Genomic DNA, 25,557 nt, shown 5'->3' with positions numbered 1-25,557 from the left:
TTATGTCTGGCGTATGCTACTAGGTGGGGAAGAGAGGCAATGCTTTTGCTGGCAAGCTTTATCATGGAGGAAGCTGTTCGTTTTGTTGTGATGTGTCTGTTTTTCCATCAGTGGTGGCAGAGCAGTCTTGGCAGATTACATGGGAGGCGAGAGGCAGGGTAGAGGTACCCCTCATGCTATTATGAATTATGGCTAAAGCAGTGTGTACTTGGAGATGATATGTTAAGGGTTGGCTTCCCAATTTCCTGGATTATGGAAGGGATGGTGGTGTGCTCTATTCACAGAAGTTCAAGCAGAGATTGCTGTATGCTTAACTTCATGGTTGTGGCAGAAATTGCTATTTTTGAATCAGTTATATGGATTGTTCGATGTTTTCTAGAAGGCTAATTTGTAGCCTGCTTTTTTGTGCCTTAGAATTGTTCAGCAAAAATCCGATTTTCAATATTAAGTCCCTTCCACAGTAACCAACAAACCTGGCCCTTGTCAGCTGATACTAAACCTCAACTGATATGAGATATGGGCATTTAAGCCCTATACCTGTGTAAGAGGGAGTCTGGAATTGCATTTCAGTGTTATTTTATCCAAATTTTTCTTTTATATCACCTTTATCTCTATCTGGCATTCCTTCTCCCATTCCAGTCTCCCTGTTTAGCTCCCAAAAGAGCTATACGTGATTAACATGAAGCAACTGGCTCATCACTGAGCTATATAGCCCGATAACCCCAATTACAGCACATGGGTAAAAATTCATGGAAATATACAGTGTTGGTGAGACTTATTTCCAAGTCAAAGTCTTTTTTGTTATGCTTTATGTGACTCCATGCAAACAAGTTTCTATCAATGGCTATCATGTGTACACACACAAATATAAAGAGCTGGAAAAATGATCATTGCTAAATAGTTGAACACATACAGGCAAATGACCTTTTTAAAGAAGGGTGACCTTGCCCATAAGTAATCATGAGCTAATCAATGTCCTCTGACCATAAACAATCTTATTAGTCATTCCCACTCTCTGGAGAATGGCTTAGAAAGAAAAAGAGAGGGGAGAGAAAACTGTATTCCTCTATAACACGAAGCAGTTACATATACAATGTAACATCCCTAATAAAGTACACAAACACATTTTCAAAGCTACTGCAAATTGGGGAGAGTAATATCACAGGCAGAAATGTATATGTGAATAGGAGGTTATTTCAATTCTTGCTTTGATTTATTATCGTACGATACCCAGAGAAAGTTTGAACGAGCAACAATTATTATTCAGTGTTTATGTCTTTCTATATACTATGTCTGACCTTCCTCTTAAAAACTCTGAAATTTAGATTCGTTTCCTCCCATTTTATAGGTAAAGATGTTGAGCTAAGGGTAAGATTTGGTTAAGTTATCCAGGGATCAGAGTTGTTCTTTGACTTAGAAAAAAGAGGGTGGATAAATGTAATCATTACTTAGTATACAGATTGGCTCCATAATATGGAAAATTAGATGTATAAAATATGTATACTTCCACAAGTTATGGAATTGGGCTGCTGAGTGTTTCAGCATGTCAGAAGGATTTAGTTAATACAGAAGACTGTTAATGGATATAGTGATTTGGATGAGAATTCAAAGCTCTACTTAATTATATTAAGGTCATAGAAATCATTGCAACATGTAATTTTCTTAATTGATTTATGTGAACTTCTGTATGCGCCTTTTAATGTAATTTGTGTGCTTTATATTTGTTTCATTCACACAAACATCTACAGTCTTTAAGATCTAGGAAGAGAAAATTCACACCTGCTTTGCACAAGGTTAGAAAGAATTGACACAAGAGTGGAATTAAATTTGAAGCACTTTGTGCTTTTCTGATCCAGCGGCGACTTTGCAGATGATGGTGTTTGGACTTTCTGCTTCCCTCCCACTTATCTTTGTTACCAAATCTGGTATCTTAATGGAAAAAGAAAAAAGCAATAGATTTTTGGAGCACTGAGTGTATTGGCTTGGCTTATGTACCTATGTGTTTCCAGCGGAGACAGAAACATTGAAAGTGAAAATGGAATTCAGATCAGGCCAAGGAGAAAAGCCTGAGGAATGTCTCTCTGGCTTTGTCATTACTTGCAAAACATGATACACAAATTTAGATAGCAAAGTCTGTAAGATTTCTCTGGGAGCTCTACTTGATTATGTCTGTTTCACTGATGAAGCGAGGGAAACTGGCCATGCAGTGTTCTTGTGACCTTAGCTAGGACCTTTCTCCTTCCATTTCTTCCTTTCCTACACAGGGTAGGCTTATGGCAGCTTCTCAGCCAAATATATTGTACATTTAAGTGCAGGAACTCTTTCTTAACAATATATCGAATAATGCCTGTGCCCTTAGTGGCCTGAAGTCTGAAACTGTCACAGCTTGCTATTTATAAAAGAGCATTTGAATTTTTTTTCATACTGCTAATTATAAATATGGCAAACTTGTTGCCATAGTTTTCCTTCAGATGCATAGCAAGTACTTCATGCACCAATTCTTTTGTCTTGGAGGTCATAGATCACTGAGAAATCAACTTAGTGGGAAAATTAGCATTTATTTAACAAACTTGGTAAAAATTATTTCAACTTTCATGGTCTGGTGTAACAGCTGTTTAAGACATTGTTTCTCCTTGGAGTAAGCATAAAGAACTATATTTTATAAGGTGGGTCAGCCAGTGACCACAGTTGTTTGACAGGTCATAATTTTACATGATTAAAATCAGAAATAAAAGCCGCTACTACATATTCAATAGATAATAATTGGGATTTTGAAACCACAAAATGATTAACTTTTCCCATATGCAATATCTTGTAGTCCAATCTTGTAAAACAAAGTAGGATGATATTTGAATATACACTATTATTTCAGTTACCCACTAACTATTTGTACACAGAGGATTTATTAGAGGCTCTTTGTCAACAACATGAAGCCAAACAATTGGATAGGCTGAATTGTTTTAATTAATTAGTTACTTAATTAACTTTACCTTATTTTAGCCATGTTGATTTAATTATGTAGATATAGTCACAAATCATTATGGAAACCAGAGGTATTTACAGTGTCTCGGATGAGGGGAAAGATAGGACATACAATAATTAAATGGTTTTCCAAAGACAAGTTTTCAAAATAAAACATATTACAGGACCATGGTACTAGGGATATAGGAGAAATTTTTTGGTGCCCAGCCAGGTTCCCTGAGCATCAGACCTGACAGCTTACAGCTGACTCCTTTTCTGGAGACTAGCTCCTGGACGAATGTCGTATAGGAGTCAGTTTGTCAGGTAAATTGCACACCTCTCTCCCCAGCCTCAGACACAGCCTGCCGCCACCAACCGATTCACAAAGGTTAAGCAAGCCAGACCTTGTTGTCTCATGGGACCATCTCAGCGGTCCAGTTCATGCTCCAAAGCTCCCTGTGGGATCAACCACAGCTGCAGTCTCTGAGACACAGCTCTATTTTGTTCCTTTTTTTCCTTGAGAGTATTCCATCAATAGACCATGTGCAATAAATTTGTGTTTCAAGTTTGCCTTTAGAGAATCTGTTCTGAAACAATGGGCTTAACCATTTATTACTGTGAATAAAAACTACAATTTGTTCAAAGTGTCTGGTTCCAAATGCATAATTTTTTTCCTTAAGAAGAATAGTGAATTTTAAAATAGTGCATTTGAATCTACATACAAAACTGGTTTCCCTGGATTTGTTGTTACTAAACCACCAGAACAGTATACTCATTTTGTGTTTTGACATTATTTTCATCTTTCATTGAGTAAAGGATACTGAGCATGTGGGCCTATTTAATTACGGGCACCATTATGGAAACCAAAAACCAAGAGGTAAAATGTGTTTAGAAGCTGTGTGTCACACATTCTTTATTCCTAATAACTATTGAAATAACATCATTTCTATATATATCATAAGAGTATCAAAAATAAATTTTCCTCTATTAGAAATCCTTATCTCTTATTAAATAGTCACAAATATTCATCTTGAAAGCCAGAAGTCTATAAACCATAATATATAGAGACTATTATGGATATAAAGGAATTACATCTACAACATCCTTGCAGTACTTCATACATCTTCTGCTTGAAATTTACAGTGATATGGAAGAGGTCTCCCTATTACTCCATTAAGAACTTTATGGATAAAAATATGTCTGGAGTTACACTGAAAATGGATCCTGATTTTGTAACTTTTAACACATGAGACCTTGACCAAGTTAAATAAATCTTCCCTTAAAAATATCTTCAGAAGGGGGAAAAGAGTGGTACCTGTGCTAGGCTAAGAAATGCATCTTCAAAATTTCTGTGTACCGATCCTCAGGAGCTATCCATATTACCTTATACGGCAAATGGGACTTTGCAGATATAATTAAGCCAATAAATAAGATAAAATGAAGGTCTTGGGATGAGGATATTATCCTGTATTATTCCTGTTGGCCCTAAATGTAATCGCAAGTGTTCTTATAAAAGGGAGGCAGAGGGAGCATTGACTGCAGCAGATGAGAAGACAGCGTGATGGCAGAAGCACAGATTAGTGTAATGTATGTGGAAGAAGGAGAAATGGGTCGCAAGCCAAGAAATAAAGGCAGCTGTAAAAAAGCCAAAACAGGCAAGGAACTTACCTCAACAGCCTCTACTAGAAACGCAGCCTTGCCAACAGTTGATTTAGCTCAGTAAACTGATTTTGGACTTCTGAACTTCCTAGCTATAAGAGTAAAGTTGCATTAATTTAAGTCACTAATGTTGTCACAGTTTGTTACAATGGCAACAGGAAACTAATATGGTACCCAGCTAATTTTGGTAGACTTGAATAATATAGTGCACATATGGCTCAATAACTATACCTAGGATAGTAAGTACTACTTAAGTAGTAAAGCCGAGAGTCTATACTTCCTTCTGCATAACAGGATTTTGGCTAGTTGGTGCCCTGTGTGCTGCCTCTCAACACCGAGCCTATGAGGACAGGAGCCTCTGCCACCGTTGATGTTACAGAGCATCTGCACAATCAAATAGTAATTCAAAGACAAAATAAAACGCTCGACTACAAGAATTTCAAAAAAGTCATGGAGATGCATCCTTTCTTTATTTATATAAACATATGCATGACACCATAAAGAAAAAGATCATACAAGATTGCTTTAAAAAGTGCACAGCAGCTGGTGCCATTATTCCAGACCTCATGTAAACTCTTTATGGTGATCAATCAAGTCTTAGGTAAAGCATGCTTTCATTCAGCCAAGGTCAAAGGGGTTGCATTTATCACATAAATAAAGAGAATAAATAAATGAATAAATAAATACACTTTCAAAGAACTGAAAGCCATTAATGTTGACTGCCAAAATAGATAAAACTCAGTATTTTTTTCTTTATTTTGTACCTCCTCCTTTGTTGATCAAAAGAGAAATATTAACAAAAAATAGTTATATAAGAAGATAGTGTTTTTGAATACAGATAAAATAAGTGGTGTCAAATATACTCCCTTATTTTGTCTAGGATATGCTTATATGATTTTTAAGAATGAATCAAACTAAATAATATTTTATAGTTCTTTATCTAGTTATTTATATCACACATATCGGTTCAGTGAGTAGCAAAATATGATGACAGAAATGAGAGTTTAGAATCTTATAATTTGTGGTAACAAAGTGGTTTGTAACCCACACTTTCAGTGTAAGGTTTAAGTTCAGAAGTTCTGAAATATCATAAGTATCTAGAAAGAGACTGAACATAAGAAGGACAGAGGGAAAAAGCAGAAATCAACATTTGCCACCTGAAATAAAGTTAACATTTATTCTATGATATTTGTGAGGTCTTAAATCTCTCAAAAAATGAGAAATCACACATTAAAACTGAGAAATATTACTGCTTTCAATTTTTCATATCCATGAACATACAGACTCTGCAAGGAAAATGAATTAAGAAATATTGTCAGAAGTAGGCTACATATGAACACTACATTCCTACTTAACAAATAAAAGAGGACAATTTGCAGTGTCTGTTAATCTAGCTTAGTGAGTGTGCTCCTTCTCAGCAGTTGTAGTCCTGTGAGGAGGACCATTTAGATGCAGCATTTACTTTGTCACAGGTTTGGTTCCACTCTCAGATTTTCCTCCAAGGCTGTCTCCACGTACACAGAGGTTTACCTCTTAATCCAGCTACTGAAACTAAGGGCAACCTCTGCAAGAGCCCTTGGGCAATGTGAGAGCTGGCAGGAGTAGAAACGTGTATCCTCCAGCCCTTCCACTTACTGCCTAGCACGTGGATATTTTGCAAAGAACCTGCCTTTCTTACTTTGCAACCAAGTCTGACAAATACAGCTTCACAATAAATTATCTCTGCCCATAGCCATTGTATCAGCACTGGTCCTGGGGTTTGTTAAGAATTTCTAGTGAGCTTTCAAAGGATATTCACAGATTGTTAAGAAGCATCAAATAACCAGATGAGTTTCCTGTGGTGTAATACCTCAACTGATTAAAGTGAATATCTTTATTTTAGACTTTTCAAAGAAATCCTCAGGGGGGAAATGAAAGTGTTTTTGGATTTGGAATGTTAGAATGGTCCCTCATTGCCCTATGAAGTAGACAAAGAAATCTAACATATGTGCTGTCTAGAGGGAGAAGATAATCAATAATGAAAATAATACTATAAAACAATTCATAGTTAGGTGATAAGCAATTGCTACAGAAAATATTGCTCTGAGTCTAGGAATATAAGAATTTAGTTTGGATTAGGATCTGTGGAAGGAAGAATGATGACTATCAAAAAATGTCCAAGTACTAATCTTAAACCTGTAAACATGTCATGATACTGGGTCAGGGATAAGTAAGGTTGTTAATTAGGTAACCATAAAATAAGATTATATTGCATTATTGAAGTGGATGCAACTTAATCATAAAGGCCATTTAAAGTAGAATCATGGAATCAGAATGAGGGAGGCTCGAAGACCTTGCACTGTGGGCTTTGAATAGAGCACCATAAGCCAAGAATGTAGGTGTCTCAAGGAGCTGAAAAAGGCAAGATGACCAGTTCTCTTCTAGATATTGCAGAAGGAACATGGCCTGTGGAGCTCTTTGTTTGTTTGTTTGTTTGTTTGTATATTGAGATCCATTTCCAATGTCCAAACTTTAGAATAGGAAGATATTACATTTGTGTTGCTGGAGCCACTAAGTTTATGGTGATTGGTTAGAGCAGCAATGAGAAACTAACACAGGGTCCTAGAATAAGCACATGGTAAGGGAGCATGAATGTCCAATGCATATTTGATTTCAATAAGAATTTTAACTGATTACAGACATTTGGTAGGGATGGTCTGAGAAATAAGGTTTGAAAATGTAGATTGGTTTCCTTGAAAGAAAGGCTAAGAAACTTTCATGTCTCTCAAGTGAGGGCGGGAATGAGAATGAGCTGTCAAGGTACCTTTCTTATATGTTCCTCGATGGACTTTTTTTGAAAAGCAGACCAGCTTGTTTTCACATCCTTTCTTTTTTTTTTTTTCTTAATATAACCCGTATAATTTCACCCAATCTCCTGTGCTCCAACATCTAATTTGAGTCAATTTGTCTTTCTTTCTCTGGTCCCCTCTGCAGAATATTTTGATTTCCCATCTAGAGGATGTAAAGAAAAAAGTATGTTTAAGAAAAAGTGTATACATTAACAATTATTAGGTTTATGTGGTAATATCCCAACACTTTGGAATCACATACATGTAATAATTGTTAATGCATACAGATTTTTAAAACTTAATTCTTTCTCTGTATCTTCTAGATTCTGTATGAAAACACAAGAAGTTACATGGATGGTAATGGAGGCCCTCTGATTATATTACACTGCATTTCACTGTTTTACATAGATTTCCAAAAAATTGTATAGATAACCCCAAAATTTTATCTTTACAGTTAATATCTACATAGCAATTTTTAAGGTACAAAGTGTTTTATATTTACCATCTCTAATCCTCAGTGCACCCTTAAGAGTTATATATTGCTATGATCACCTTTATATAGACTATGATCAAGGACCTGAGCAGGATTCATATCTGAACATCCTGTCTCTCAATCTTTTACTGTCATATTTTTTTTTACAGTGAGATATCAGAAACTGTTCACTTCTTGGGGACTGCAAGTGAAGATATGAAATAGGTCCTGGGCATATTGCCTATGAGATAAAGCTTGTGGATAAGAATCATGGATGTCAAAGGGGTAGAGAGGCAGAATACTTTGGCCTTAAAGAGTTACCTGCCCCTTATTATTTTCCACTTCCCTTTGCTCCTAGCAGTTTGCTACCTTGGCTCTCCCCTCAGAACTGGTGTGTGTGCATGTGTGTGTGTGTGTGCACGTGCATGCGCGCACACATGTACATGCGAGTGCACAGCCAGGCAAGAAAGAGATGAATATTCCAAGTGGAAGGAAAGCTATTCCTATGGATTCTGAATTGGTCACTTTTCAGAATATATTCATCTTCTACTGAGACACTGAGGAAATGTCAGGATTTTGTAAAAGGTTGGAATAAAAGCAGTATATTTTCCCAGAGAGAACTTTTTTTGAATATTTATATAAAATAATTAATTTACACAGAAACATACTTTTTTAATAGTGAAATACATTGTGGAATATAATACAACATTTGTGATTTATTTGAATGATAAAATATGAAGGTGGTTAAAAATTGCACTTACAGTGGGCTACTTTCATTTTATATTCTAAATTCATCAAAGATCAATTTTACTATTCCTAAAATCATACCTTTTTTCTATAAAAATGGCAAATTAATTTTACTTTATAATTTATAATATTATTTCCCTACTGTCTTTTTATAAATACTCATAATTAAATGTGGTAATACTTATGAAGAACTTTTAGTATAATGATTGGTAAATAATGCTCAAAAGCAAGTATCTATTATTACTGCCATTATTGGGATAATCTGGAAGACAGATATTAATATCCTCATGGCACATGCTATAATTACATAGAAAATATAAAATAATTGTGTGAACTGGGTTCTGTGCAAACAAATGCTTCATCTTTCTTTTTTTATAATTGTAGTCCTTCTCCATAAAATAATGCCTATTCCATAGTCATTGTTAAAAAACAATTTTGGATTAGTTAAAGATTTATATAATATGCATATAATTCAGTAAGTTGGAAATCAGGGAATATTGGTAGTTAAAATAAATTTTGAGCCTATCTCTCTATCTCCGAAGGAGAAGTTAAGTTCTTCAGAAAATAAGTTCACTTTAGATTATTTAAAATAATGGACTCACATTCAAGTAATACACATTCAAAATAATTATTTAAAATAATGGAATTTTTTTTTACCATAAGGTTCAAGAATCATTCATTATGCTGTCCAAGTTTTGGCTTGGATAAGTAATCTTATAAACCTATAAAACTTTCAGAAAGATGTTATATTCATACTCTTTTTTTCTGTGAATAGTCCACATAATTTTCATCAGATCATCAAAAGATTATTGGTCAAAATTATATTTAAGAAGTAGTGTTGCTCTTCATTGGGACAATAAATCCTATGACAACTTTACAGGGAATTAGGATATCTGGATGTTATATTTGGAGAGAATAAAAGAAAAAAGAAGGAAGCAAGGAAGGAAGAAAGGGGAGTTGGAGGGGGGGCGGGAGAGACAAAGGAAGGAAGGAAGAAAAGAAGAAAGGATTTATTCATTTAGATTTACTCTGTAACAAAATAAAATATAATTTTTTAATAATTTAATTATTCCATTATAAAATCACTCCTTGATCTTACATTTTGTAAGATTTTTTCTTTTAAAATCCCTTCAGTGAAAAATAAGTGAAATTCTAACTCCCAAAATCTCCCTGATATATTTTAAGCCTGAAAATGTTGCAACTTACAGTTAACCATTTTTTGATTTATGTGTTTAATATAGTTACAGCTTAACATGCAGTGTTTTGATGAGATAACCCGATCTAATTTAGGCGAGATATATGAGAGAGTATTCTAGTCTGATTGAAGTATCAAAGACTCATTTTATGGAGTAGGAAGCACAGAGGAGTTTAAATAATCAGAACTTGGAATTGAAGACATAATAGGAAAAATCGCAAATATTGCACATACACAGAAAGTTAAAATTATACTCAATTACAAAAAGGAAGCTGAACGAGTCTGCTACACTTGCAAAATAATGGAAGTTTTATTTACTAGAATAAAATGCATTATTATTCAAATACCATTGTAAAAAGTAATAGGTGATCCTGGCTTCTGCTTTTAATTTGATGAATGTGTTTCTTTTTTCATATTAAATAGTTTTCTATTTTACTATTAAAATCATATTCTGGAAGTCTTGAATTTCATACTTCTCATGAGTATGGGGAAAATAGGCTATAAATCACTGTTATGCAAACTATTTTCTTAATTGAATTTACCTCTTAAAGCCCATTGGGTAATTATAAAAGTGGACTGTTGTGCATTGGAATCAGTACCAGTATACAATTATACTACTTAGCCTAAATTATTTTGACAACACAGTTGCAGAACTAAGCCATATTTAAACTGGGTTTGTTTAAACACCCAGTGCTTGAATCTGGGAATATCCAATACCTTCCTGTCATTTCCTAAGCCACATAAGCATGAGAGCATTAAATTCATCATCATTTCCCCAAAAAGAAGTGGCTTCTGCTGTATGGGTAGACCTTCCTGTCCCTTATGCATTTAACCATGTGGGATTCTAAAATATAGATTTGTTATTCTGGTTATTGTTAGAAATACCACTCAGAACCTGCAACAGGGTGATTGGTAGAGTCTCAGAACCACATGTAACCGTCGATCTCGAAGGCTCTTACTGAAATTGCAGAGCTAAACCACAATTCTATGTCTTCTTAAACAAGTGAACTTGAAAATAGTTATTAAATAGAATTTATATTTATGCTTCTATTGGGAGTGCCATGAGCTTAATTATGTATGATTTCGACAAATGTCTACATTAAAATGCTAAGGTCTCCAATAGATTTTTTTTTAAGTTCATGTAAAGGAAACGCATATGAATATGTTGATTTTCTAACTTGGAGAAGGGAAAGATAGAAAAAATTTAAGCTTAACACCCTCTTTTTGGACATATTCTGATATGGGGCATGTAATAAAATCTTACTAGAGTTAACTTCAGAATATCCTAACGTGTGACAATTTAATAATGTAATAACCTAGTATTAAACAGAACACCATGAATAGGATAAGGTTTTTAAAGGTATGACATATAAGAAAATAGTGGTATAAAAAGTTGACCAAAATATTGAATCCTTTGAAGAAAGATACCAAAATCAAGCTCTCTGAAATCATTCATTTTTATAAAGCTTACCTAAATAATGATATATTCTATACAAATTATAGGTTATACTTTTTAGTAAATCTCATGGATTCCAAAATAAAAGCATTCTGTTGTTACTTAAAATAAACTATTGTTTTAAAATAATTTAATAGTTAGGCTGGCGATTTTCTAAAGGATATTTATTTAATGAATAGTAAACTAAAAGCAGCCTTAAATAAAATACTTAAGGATTTACCAAATTTAAGGTCATATTTCAGTCACCATCTTTGATTTTAGGTTTATTGGATTTAGGTGCCATTTCTTAATAACATCTTCATGGGAGTTTTAATTAGATATAATTTTATAATAATATAATTTGTTGAGAAAAATATAGGTTAAGGAAAAAACTACATACACTCTCACATATAATAATTATTCTATTTAATATATAATGCCATATTATATAGTGTTATATTATTAGTGACTTTAAAAATATACATTTATACCTATTATATGTTTACATGACTACTATCAATATTTAATTAAAAGAATATATAATTTTTAAATTGGAAGTCATCAAGGAAATGGTTCAGGTTTACTTTCCCTGATATATCTCATAATATTTCAAATTCATGGAGAAACATATTAACAAATATGGTTCCTTTCTTGAATCCTGGGTGTTGGATCTCAATCTCTCTAAAAATTATTAAAAATAAAGTTGTCTTTAAACAATTGTCTGTAAAATTGTCTTTAACGATTAGTAAGAGATTGTAATAACTATCATATAATCTATGTAAAATAAAAATACTACTAAATTATAGTTTTCTTCAATGGGATCTGCTGAATTCTGTGCAAGGGAAGGTGTTCTATAAAATGCTTTCTCCGGGTACTTGGAACTATATTTCTCTCTGTGGCTGACTGGGAAATAGATATTTATACTGATTGTTGCCTGAATAACAATCTTTTCTATTATCTGCACTCCCACCCTGTAATTACTCCAAAATATTTCTAATACCTTCTTCATTTTTGGCCATAATATCTAAAACTGGTATATTTGGCCCTGCTGTTAAACAGGCATTTAGCGATAGCAAGTCTTGTTAAAGGTATTTATTTGATAGGACAATGCCTGGAATATAATACTGTAGGCCTTCTTGAGGATAGCTTTACAACTTTCTATTTTTTTAAAAATAAAAGATAGGTATTTTATTATAATTCCAGGAAATTAGGCTATATTCTCTTAGGCAAATTATCACATTGTAAAAAGAAAACACAAGAATTTGCATTTATTTTGCTTTTAACTTTTCCAGATTGAATATTTTTGAAGTGTATACTATTGAATCATGAAATATCATCATCATTCATAGTCACATTCATAGTCACTGAAAAGAATGTAAAGAATGGAAGGCCTGATAATGGCTTAAATTGAAAGTAAAAAAAAAAAATCCACTAATACTGAATTGAGGTTTTCTGAATAATTACAATTGAAATTCATGATGTAGTACATATATCAGGCAGAAATCAATTAAGTTTTCCAACTGAATAAGTTTGTTTAATGAAAATATGGAGAATAAATTGGGGGAAAAAGTTCAAGAATTGTTTTTCCCTCATTACAATTGCCTACCAGTTTGGCCTAAAAATATTTATCTTCTACACAGGTAGAAATACTAATCCTTCATAGTTTGATGGAATTTTTATCTTATTGCTTTTTCTTAATTGGCAGTGCAGCACTGGAAATATAGACTTGAACAATAGTACAATGCTGTCCTTTAATAAAGTTTTTGTCCTTTTGCCCTAACATAATTTTTCTGAACCAAAGTTTCTCTTAAAAGATTAATAACTGTATAGCGCTGTCACTGATCTTATTTGTTTCTTATCAAAAGCACTAACTTTCCAATTTTAGAAAGATGACTTCCATTGCTTACCATTTTTCAAAATGGTCATTTAATTACTTTTACCACTTTCTTTATTACAAGATGACGATGTTATTTTAAACTAACTTTTCAAACTACTCTAAGAGTTTTAGGTCTAACTTTTTTTGTTTCATGAAATTATCAAGAGCTAAATCTTGCATTTTTTCTTTTTTTTATTTGTTCACTTAATTGGTGACACTTAAGATAATCTTCAAATGTAACCCAGTAGAATCATGTTACCCTTGAAGTTGTTGCAACAAACTAAACAAAGAATGTAACGAAGTAAATGTGAAACTAAAGAATGATAAACCAAAATATGCCCTAGCCAAAGAAGATGTCATCTATAAAAATTAAGTTACAAGACTCAAATTCTTCTAGTAAACTCCCATGTTCCATCATTTGCTTTTCTCTTCTGGTTCCTAGCTCTCAAGCCTTTCTACAGTGCCATTTCTTATGTTCCACTGTGGGCTCCTATTGCATTTTGTTCTGATCCGCGGTCACTGACTTGGTTATTCTCAACTCCACTATAAACAGAATCTGACATTTCCCAAATGTTTTTCTGATGACCAACCATCCCCATCAGCCTTCTGACTTATAGTTTACAAGTCCTTACCATTGAATGTCTATCTTCCTTTTGACCCCTTTCCTTACTAATTCACTGATTTTCCTCCCTATATGTTTGTGGTTGTAGGGGTGTGGTAGGGGGTGGGGTACGGGGTGTGGGATAGGTGAATGTAGAGTTGAAAATTGAATTACGAAAACATCCCTTTATTAAATCCTTGTCTTTGAATTGCAATTTTCCTTCCAAATGTGATACTTATAAAGGGCTTAAGTTAATATTATTATATACATCCAGGCTATGTTTTACTCCTTCTGAGTTATCTACTGTATTTCTCTAGATGATCAAAGAAAGTTGTGTTTTTTAAAATATCATTTGCAAATGTTTGAAAGATATTGGGCATTAATAAAGAACTATTTTGAAAAAAATAGTTGTTTCAGTCAGATTTTTGGGGGGAGTTGGAAGTGACAGAAATCCAAATAAACTAACTGAAGCAGAAAATGGCATTAATCCTGTGGTGAGTCACAGAATTAAGAGAAGAAAAGCAGGAACCATTAAACACTGTCAAGATTCTCCACCCCTTCCCAATCTTTTTCTTCTATCCTGTGCTTGGCTAAATTCTTTTCTCCTGCAGTCTAACTTTATCCCTCTCTCTCTCCTCTCAGGCTCCAGTACAGCACATTCCAGGGAAGGATGGTAATGGGCCTGGATTCAGTCATGAGTCTACCAGTAAATAAATTTTTCTAACCATAGGCATGGGTGATTCAGTGCTCCTGGGCTACTTGTCCGACCCTATAGCTAGATAGTGCCTGGAAGTCCTTCAGAAAAATGTTAGTTGAATGGGAGAGTAACAATTTTTCCAAATAAAGAGGTAGTGCCTATTACCATAAAAAAGTGAAAATAATTGTGGAAAGATAGAACCAAATTCAGGAGACCTTAATATTTCACATTTTATATATTTTTTTCCCCAGTCAATAATTGATTAAGGTAGAAAATAAGATTTAGAAAAAGAAGGAAGCAAATAAAGATGACTAACAGAATTGTTATTATCTTATGCATTCATTAGGTTGGAAGTTACTCTGTGGAAATATAAAATTGGTTCTTTATATACACTTCCTTGCCTATAACACATAAGACTTCCAACGTAGTTTCACTTCAACTTATAAGAAACAAGAAGAATGATAAAATAAATTACCATAAATTTTCTGCCGAAATCATGACCTTTCTGTATTGAAAGCTTCATAGCTTGCCTCTTTCTCTAAACTCATTTCTACTTAATGGTGAATGTTTTGAATATTATGAGCTTCGAAGCCTGACTGCAGTTACTTTGTGAAAACTACTGCAGATTACAAGTGTTGATGAGACACACTTGGGATACATGTGTAGACTGGCTTCCCATATTGAATCTATTTGAGAGTTAGATTGGTTGAATCTTATAACTCAAAATAATGCTTGGAAAATAAAACATACAAAGCGAACAACAACAACAACAACAACAACAAACATTTCATTTACTGATTTTGAATGACTCTAGTGATCTTTATTTAAAAGATTATAGTTTTAAAAAAGCATCTGATGGTAATATCAATATATATTTCTAATCAGTATAATTATCTTTCTTGTTTATAATAAGCAAAGGTATACGAACAAATCTGAAATTAAAATTTAAAATTACATCAATAGTTTGATTTGGCCAGTATAGATTTTTTTAAGTCGTCACTTTCAACATAATGTGCTTTTATAAGAAAACAAGAAATAAAAGTTATTAAGTCTTCTGATCATGAATACATGATTTTTTTTCTATTTTTGGTACATTTAGATTTTTCCTAAAGGTATTCACACAATATTTAATAAATCTTGAGTAGTTGCATTGTTCAGGGATCTAAAACTAGCTCATTCAGCTTTGTACAATTTATGAAGTCTAATATTCAGTCAACATTTGCTCAACTTCAAAATATACGGAAATAAAATAAAAATAATTCATCAAGGTGTGTAAAAATTTTTCTCATTTATTTTTTACAAATATGTGTGAGGGCTATTATTTGTAACAATGCTACACTGCCACCTGGTGGAATGACGGGATGAAATCCAGTTAAATAAGCATCAGTGATTAGTTGCCCCGCCTGGGGCACAAGCCAGTCTCTTGAGGACTGAAATAAAGGCTGTTAGGTAGGTAATTTACAACTACATGAATGGGTACATTGTGGTAACAGGTTATACCACTTATGAGTGAGTCCCTTACAAAGAATTACTCAAATACAACTGATTTTTTATAGAGATTTATTTTTTTTAAAGTTATATGCTGTGAAGTACATTTTACTTGGAGAATAGAAAATATCAGAATTCAAATCCTGCATCTACTGTTACTAAATGTTTTCAGTCACTAAAATAAAAAGTTATGCTTTTGTTCTCTAAAAACAATGCTATCATTTATTGTGTATATAAGCATTCCGTGAAGTATCCTTTTAATTTTCTTTTTTATACACAAATTATGTGCCAGGCAATGTACTTTATGCTTAGAAATTAGTGATGAGAAAAAAAATCCAGCATGATATTATCTCTTTTTATAATACCTACTACCAAGTAAAAGACAAATTTAATTATAGTAAAAGATTGCTAATTGAAGAAAGCTTAATATCCTCAGTTTGAAGTGTGAATTATATACATTTCAAAATCCAAATATATTACTTTCAATTATAAAATACAAATATGTAAATTTTTAGAAGAGGATTTATTTTAATAAATTTTATAAGAGGTTTAGCTTGTTTCCATAAAAGGGTAAATATCTAAAAAATTTGAAGTATGTAGCCAGTATAAATAAAAGGAAATAAAATATGTTTTATAAAATTCAGATTGCCACAATCAGATTTTTACAATACAAATATATTTTTAGATTTGCTTAGGAAAGGCAAATGCTAAATTTAATTTATACCCTTTCTGGATATTAAATAATTCAAATAAAATTACTATAATTTTTATATAGAAATCTATAAAAATATTTCCTTTTATGCTTTTTGAAGTAAAAAATATTCAAAAACATATCATGATCATGTTTTTAGGCCATTTATAAATATCAGATTTGGAAGAATCAGTAAATTTTTGTAATCAAATCTTAATAAAATTACCTCAGTTATATTATAACATCATAGATTAATGATTGTCTTTTATATGTGTGTACATGTGAGTGTTAGTATGTAACTTGTACTATAACTTGTGTTTACTATATATAGTTATTTCAAAGTACCATTAGCCTAAATTTCTACCTCTTCTATGCTAGCTACCAAGGTTCTTTGGCTTTCATTTGGACTCCTCTCCTGAATAATTGCACAATGTCATGATGGCACATATGTGGCAGACATTCACGCCATCAATCCTCTTTCTCACCCTCTTGGTTGACATTAATAATTAATCATGATATTATTCCTTGCCAATTATCACATGTCAATTCACTTATACTCCTCCCAGCTGAGTATAAGACAGCCTCTAACAATCGATCAGGCACGCATATCAAAAACAATTGGCTATCAACAATAATTGAAATATTGAGAGGTCAATATCATTAGTCCATCCCACTTATGCTTATTGCACGAATTCCATATATTAAAGAATTATTCTTGTCACTCTGTATTATTTATTTAAATGTATTGTACTTCATAATAGCTTTACCAATGGAAACCTAGTTGAGCAAAAGAAACTGCTAAAAAATACAAAGAGGGGAAATATTTATTAAACCAAAGTATCACAGAGACATGACTTGAAATTCTATATTTATAGAATGCCTTGGGGAGAACATATCTCAATATATGTATAGAAAATATTTAAAAAAAGTAAAACGTGTGTGTGTGTGTGTATAATCTCCTATTGTTTTGATCATTCATGATTTTTAATAGAAAAATGTTTTACTCTTGCCTAACTATCCAGAAATATATGTCTAAGTATATCCTTTTCATCGAGGTTTTAGGTATTGCATGTATAGTGAATAGGATAAATGTAGGCCCTGCTTTTATGGAGATTTAAGACAAAACAACTTAAAATAGTAAGTGCCGTGATATGGGAGATGTGAGACAGATAGCATGGGTAAACACAATAGGACCAACCCAAGCCTGAAAATACAGGGAAAGCATCCTAGAGGAAAGGTTCATTAAATTGTGCTTGAAGGCAGCCCCAGAGTCATCAAGGCTAAGAAGATAAATGAAAAAAAAAAAATTCCACATAAAGCTATTGGTATGTACTAATTCCTAGAGGCCAAGAATTAGATTCAAGAATTAAAAAGGAATTGTTGCTGGAGATTAAAGTGTAGAGGTGAAGTGGCAAGACGTGGGTTTAGAGACATAGGCAAGAGACAATCAAAAAGAGTCCTGCAAGTGATAGTGAAGAGTGTGAACATTATTCCCAAGGAAACTTGAAAGCACTGAGGTATAAAAAGGGAGTGTCATGATTCACTTTTCATTTATAGGTGTCACCCACTCGAATTTGTGGATTCATTGAATAGGTAAAAACTATAGGGAGGCAAGCAGAGAGATGACAAAAAGCCCAGGCAGGAGATTATGGTGACTTGGATTCATACAGTCACTGTGGGGACAGAGAAACGTAGTTGGTTCCTTGTTGAGACAGGCAGTGGTGCACTCAGCTGAGTTAGACACTGTGAGAGCAGCCAGTTAGTGGAGTTAGAAGGTTGCAGGGGAAGAGCATGAATTAGTTCAGAGTTAGACATGGTAAACATTGAATATATCCAATAAACATAGCATGCTGGCAATTCAAAATATATATGTGAGTTCATATTTTTTTCATAATATGTGTATGTGCTTAAGAAGCTTCATATAGATAATAACTTGTTACAGGAGTGGCTATAGTAGCCAGAGTGTGGGTATAAAAAAGACCTAATTTAGTGCCAGAGAGACAAAAGAAAATCCAGAAAAGTAAAGACCCTACCCCCAAAAGATCGAGAGAAAAAGAGAGACATAGAGAGATTTAAGTACTATATGTTAAACCGATATAGTAAGGAGCTAAGATAAACTGATAAAAATATATCTATATAACCATATGTATTAACCTATAAACAATAAATAAAATTATCATTCAACAATATTATTTTTAAAGTAAGAAGTATAAAATGTCCTGATAACTGAGAATATCTGAATTTAATTAATATAATCATATATTTAATACTTATGGATAACACTAGTTCATTCTAATTCTTGTCTTTGCAGAGAATGGATTATGATAACTGAGTACTGAATTCACTATACATTGGAGCAAAATCTGAGATGCTAATTTTTTTTCTCTTTTAACGATATCACTGTATCTCTTCTAGTTAGAATGAAAATATACTCCAGTTCAGAATGTATTCTATCATCATTTGCCTAAAATAAATATAGAATGTTAGGTTTAAAATATAAGCTGATTTTAAAATATAGAAAAATAATCCAAGCATGTTTCTATGCAACAAAAGCGTATCCAATGGATTATTTTTTGCTTCAGTCTAACTAACAAACACAATGGAACAAAAATATAAGGGGATATAATAAAGGCACGAAAACTTTTCTTTATGATTCATGTCTACTTAACCCTATTAGAAACAATATTATCCCACCCAAGAAAAGGTGCTGCCATGAAAAAATCCTCCATTCCTGTTTTGTCATCCCACTGAGATCAATAGTCATTACTACTTCCTCATCTGCCTTCAACTCGATTAGTGCTGAGAATTCTACTGATTCTTTCTTCATTCTTGAAATTTTTAAATTGGAGATTCCCTGGCCTGATGCCAAGGAAGTATGGCAGATGGGAAAAGGCTGAGAAGAGAACAGGATCACTGACATAGAAGTTCCTCTGGACTAGCCAAAATAAACTTTTAATCTTTAGACCACATTGGCATTTTTAAAATCATGTTAGAGATTGATTGACCCACAGAAGCTTTGTTACTGTCAATATTTACAACTCTGACCGACAGTGTCAAAGTAAGTAGATACATTCAACCACATCCAATAGCAATATAATTAGCTGGAAGCAGGTAGATATAAGATCGCACGTTTTTTTGTATCGACTTATCCTAAAAGTGAAAGATTTCATTTTTAAAAAGTGCAGGCGGACATATTTCTGAGAGTAAAAACCAAAATAATTTTTAAAAAAACACCACATTTTTCCCAGAAGCAAGATTTTTAAAATGAATAGTGTCATCGTGACTGTTAACCAATGTATATTTAAGCATCTGCTTAATAAATATATTATGTTAAGCAATGAGTGAGGAAAATCTATACCATTTTCTCTTGCCTCGGTGTTTGATTTATAGTTCACTGTGAAAATTAAATATCACAGAAAGAAAGAAAAACAGTGTTTATTAAATTACATCTAAGGCCAGCTTTCTGATTCCCACTCTTTTAGACTTACACTGGTTATGATTACTTTTTTAAAAATGTCTTTGTAAAGATAGAAAAGCTTTTGAAATAGCTGGGGCTCCCTGAATCTTTGCAACTATTATTCTACATCATTTTACAGCAAGGACATCTCAAATTATTTGCTTCTTATTCTAATACATAGTCTTATATAATAAATTATGAATCCTTAAAGATTTTTTATTTATTCTTAGAGAAGGAAGGATGAAAGAGAGGGAGAGAAACGTCTATGTGGGGAGACATACTGATGGGTTTCCTCTCGCATGCTCCCGACTGGGGACCTGGTCTGAAACCCAGGTATATGCCCTGAGAAGAAATTGAACCAGTGACCTTTGGGTTCACAGGCCGACACTCAATCCACTGAGCCACACCAGGCAGGGCTAAAGCTTTATTTTCACTTTTTAATATCTATCCATAGTGACGTGTATTATATATTATTTGTAAATTATTACTTTTATTTCAGTGTTTATTTTTAACATTTATTTGTATTAACACATATATAATTATCAAATTCCATGGTGTTATTATACTACAGTGTAACTGGAACTGAACAAAGATGGAGGTTTGACTGCCTGTTGCCACGAAAGCAAAACTCGTGAAACATGTTAATGCAAAAGGGAAGAGGTTTTATTCAGATGTAGGGTGACCTGGGAAAATGGCAGACCCCCATCTCAAAATCCATCTCTTCTTTCCACAGGAAAAGTCCAATCAGCCTCAGCAAGGCCAAGACAAAAGCCCAGTGTCTAGAGTTCCTGCTCCATTTTAAAGTACAGCCTTTTAGAGCCTACAGGCATCTGCTGTGAGGTCTTAGTCCCCATCCAGGTAGCTTAACCTGTTCCCAGCTGCTGGCCATTTCAGGATCCCTCGTGGAGCCTTCATGTGAAACTCACATGGCCATAGACCATGCTGTTACCAGGGCTGGCATGGCTGTGTGTTCCTCTGCAAGAGAGCACATGAAAGCATGGGCCAGTGCATCACCAGGTAGACAAGAGAGGGCAATGCTTCCTCCCAGGGACCATGGGCCACGTGGCTGCTAAGGACATGTTGCCCATGGAGGGGAGAGGCGAGTACACTGAGCCAGTGCAGATCATATGCCAATGAAAGAGAGCTTCTTTTTTCCACCTGGGATTATAGTAGCTTGGGTGTAAGATGAACCAGGTGCTCTCTCAAAACGACAAATTGACTTCCCAAATTTTCCACACTTTAGTGAGTCCACCCTCCAACCAGTCCCTTCTTACCCCCAGGCTAGACTGACAGGTCTCTTTGGTCCAGCACACCCTCCAGTGCCATTTTGACTTCTGTGGTGCACCCTCAATCTGGTGCTGGAAGGAGGAGAAGGTTTTTTTTTCCCCTCTTCAAGTATGTTGCTGGCTTTTTGTGACATCAGGCCTTGTCCATTGCTCTTTCTAGCAATGCACGCACTCATTCTCAGAAGTCTACCCTCCTGTGCCCTCCTGCTATTTGGTCAATGAGGGGTACTCCTCAGCACTCCAACGGACTGTTTTATGGTAACATAATGATTCTGGTTTTGGAGGACATTTGGAAAGTTTCCAGTCTGTTGCTATCACAAGAACTGTTGCATTGAACAGTCATGTACAAATTCCCTGAATACATGGATGAAGTTTTCTGGTGTTTACACATATGTATGGAATTGCTAGGTTGTTGAATATATGCATGTTAAACATTACTGTGTATTGACAAGTTTCTCACAAAAGTACAAGTTACATTCCAACCAGTAGCCTATAAGAGGTTTTAGTGAGTAGAAAATTAGTGAGTCAATTTATCCTATGGTGTTTAGACTCTTCAATTTTTTTTCTTTTTCTTTTTCTTTTTTTTTTAAGTTGGTGTTACTCATTTATAATTCTCTGGGGTAGCTCGAGACATGGTTCCTTCCATGGCCTGTGAGAGAAGCCTACTAGAGGGCCCCTAGCTAGAAGGAATGTGTATTGTTCTGGAAATGGATTATAACTCCCTCCTTCTCCCTTTTTGAGAATTACTTCCTATCTGTGACTGCCTCTTAACCTTCTCTTTCTGTGCACATCCACTGAGGTAGTCACACATAGGACACATGCCTCCTTCATCTGAGACCTCATAGAAGAACCTATGTTTCTACAGGTTATAAAATGTGTTCATAAAAGCCAATCTAAGGAACACTAGATTGTTTTAAATTGATTTGGAAAGAATTTGCATGGTTTTGGTAATAAAAGGAATAAATTATGGCAATATATTTTGAAGGGAATAGAATTAAAAGTAAATGGTTTTGATTCCCGGATACATTAAAATGGCAAACTAAAAGGGATTAGGAAAATTACAGAGGGTCTGTGTGAGTTGAAGAAAGATTGTGTAGAAGGAAGAAGCAAAAAGACAAGCAAATGAGAAAATCTTGTGCTTTACATGTATAGTCTTTATGTGTGTAATCTGTAGGTGACACGTATTTGTGTATTACATGTGGTATATTTGATGCCTCTGGATGGCATTACTGGGGTATAATATATTATTGGTGTAAATAAATTAGATACTTAAATAAAATAAAGAGGATTCTGTGGTCTGGACAAATTATTTGAGGGGAAAACTGGTTTTAAGTTTAATTAATATCTTTTGAAGTTATTACCATAAAAATGGGTTACTAACCCATTTTTAACCCACGGTAAGTAAGATAATACTTACTAAAAGTTTGTGTAATCTTCTTTTGGTTAAGTTTACTTGACAGCCTTCCCAAAGTTTAAATTTTAAGAGACTTTTTAACTGAGAAATGACTTTGTAATATTCCAATGGGCCCCTGGAATACCTCAAATATTTGTTCTTCCTCTTTTTTAAAAGAGAATTTTTTGAACTATTAGGCTTATTTAATATGCTTAAGGTATATGGGAAGCTTTGTCAGATAAGTATGTTCTATTTGTATATACATACTGTATTATTAAAGTAGATATTCTAGAGATTATATAAATTTTGATACACTCTCAATTGTAAGTTTAGTTGTTATTTCAAAATGTAGTTACAGGAGAGCAAATTGCTTTGTCAATTGCATTTTAATCAAATATGTAACCATGTCATTTTAAGTTTTGTCATTTATAAATAGTCGTTGTTTTACTCTGATGCATTTGGAAAAATATGTCTTTGGAGGGGTTCGTGCAGAAGACTCTGACTTGTTCTGGATTGCATATTTCTAAGAATGGATTTTTGGATTGTACTTTTGAACTGAGAGATTACTGGAGCTCTGTGAAATACTGGACTTAAAGAGGTGTTTGTAGATGATCAGGATGGACAGAAATTGATTACGACATAATGAGCTGAAGGTAATTGTAGCTTTTATAGTCTTTTTGTTGAAAAATATTGTTTATTTTTAATTTTTTTTTGGACATAAGAAAACTTTCTTTTTCTTAGAGCAAGTTGGTAAAGTATACTTTCATAAGCAATATGCAGGCATTTACATTTTTCTCTTTACCTGACCCCTCTGGAATATTGAAGCTTTTAATCAATGAATATTATTCTTTCCATAGCAATATGTTCACGTGCATAAATCCAATAGGAACCTGATTTCTTCATAACAGGATGCATAAAGCCATTTTCCAGTTGTGATTTTATCAAATAAGTCTTTGTCTGGAATGTTATGACCAAATGAGTCTCGCTTGGACTCTGGATGTCATCAGGGAGCAATAAGGAATTAAGATTGACTTTGAAGCCAATAAAAGCCCCTTTGGAGAAATGGCCTAGTATTTTGCTTAGTCACACTCATAGCAAGTCTTTCCAGGTAAGGAGCTAAGGTTACTTTCCTGGAAGATAGCATAAGTAGAACCTCAATGCATTTTGGGAACACCAAGAATTTAAGAAACTCACCCAAATCTGTGGGTAATATAAGCAAAGTCTTATGGCAGCTGTGTTTTGATATCCCTGCCCTGAGGGGCTAATTAAAGCTCAATCTAACCACTTCGCACTAGTTAGAATGGCCATGATAAACAAGTCAACAAACAACAAATGTGGAGAGGTTGTGGAGAAAAGGGAACCCTTGTACAGTTGGTGGGAATGCAGACTGGTACAGCTACTGTGGAAAAGAGTATGGAATTTCATCAAAAAACTAAAAGTGGAACTACCTTTTGACCCAGCAATTCTACTGCTGGGATTATATGCTAGAATCCTGAAATAGCAGTTCAAAAGAACCTGTTGATCCCAATGTTCATAGCAGCACAACTTACAATAACCAAGTGCTGTAAATAGCTTAAGTGCTAATCAGTAAATGATTGGATCAAATAACTATGGTACATTTACACAGTGGAATATGACACAGTAGAAAAAAAGAAGGAACTGCTACCCTTCACAAAAATATGGATGGAACTGGAGAGCATTATGCTAAGTGAAATAAGCCAGGTGGTGAAAGACAAATACTATTTGACCTCACCTGTAAGTGTAACTTAATCAAGAAAACAAACAAGTGAGCAAAATAGAACCAGAGACATAGAAATAAAAAACAAACTGACAGTGACTAGAGTGGGTACAGGAGGGAGTTAACTGGAAAAAGAAGGGAAAGGGTCAAGCCAAGGAACATGTATAAAGGGCCCATGGATAAAGACAACAGGGGGTATTGAAAATCGAAGGTGAGGGGGGCAGGGAGGGCAGGGGAAAGTAATGGGGGGGAAATGGGGACAACTGTAATTGAGCAACAATAAAAAATTTAAATAAATAAATATATATATATATAAAATAAAGCTCAATCTAGGAATTATGTTTAATGTTCCAGCAAAGTACAATAGATTTAAGAAAGTCTATATGATCAATTGCTATTCTCATTGTGTTTATGCAAATAATTAAGCTAAATTGAAGCTGTGCTTAATATAGTAAATGGATTGGTCTTGATTTGGGTCTTTGATAAAAGTGAGAATGACGTTATGGGAAAAATTTTGTTTCAATAAAATCTATTATACTCAGTTACAGAAAGTAGCCTCTAGCTTAGTGCATTGTTTGTAAAATTTTACTTCGCACCTATGAACTAGACTGGACGCTAGTGTTTCGTTTTCCTTCATCTTTTGACTTGGAATTATTGAGAACTGCTGATGCAGTATTAACCTTACAGGATATACCTGAGCACCGGATGATATCACCAGAGACATTTAAACTAGCGATAAAGAGGATATATCAGATTGTCACTGCTTAATTTCATTACAGCAAAAGCCTTGCGTTTGTAAGTCTTCTCACCTGATACTTTTGCAGAGTCAGAAACTGGTTTATGATTTGCTGTATTTATTAACCTTTGTGTTCTTTTAGTTTTCATAGAATGTATATTATGACCTTGTTTACCTGGTTTCTCTGTCAAATTCTTGTGGATTGTCTGTTTGGATTTTGTGGAAACAACACCTTCCCCGACCCAGGGCAGGAATGCTGGCTGCTGTGAACAGCCACTCAGAGTGTTGGGTATGCAC

The sequence above is a fragment of the Pteronotus mesoamericanus genome, unplaced genomic scaffold (genome assembly GCF_021234165.1).
Source record: "Pteronotus mesoamericanus isolate MK-2021 breed Mesoamerican mustached bat unplaced genomic scaffold, CSHL_Meso_final contig_180, whole genome shotgun sequence".
In the NCBI taxonomy this organism is placed as follows: Eukaryota; Metazoa; Chordata; class Mammalia; order Chiroptera; family Mormoopidae; genus Pteronotus; species Pteronotus mesoamericanus.
The sequence above is the reverse complement of the archived record's forward strand: the minus strand, read 5'-3'. Positions refer to the sequence as shown.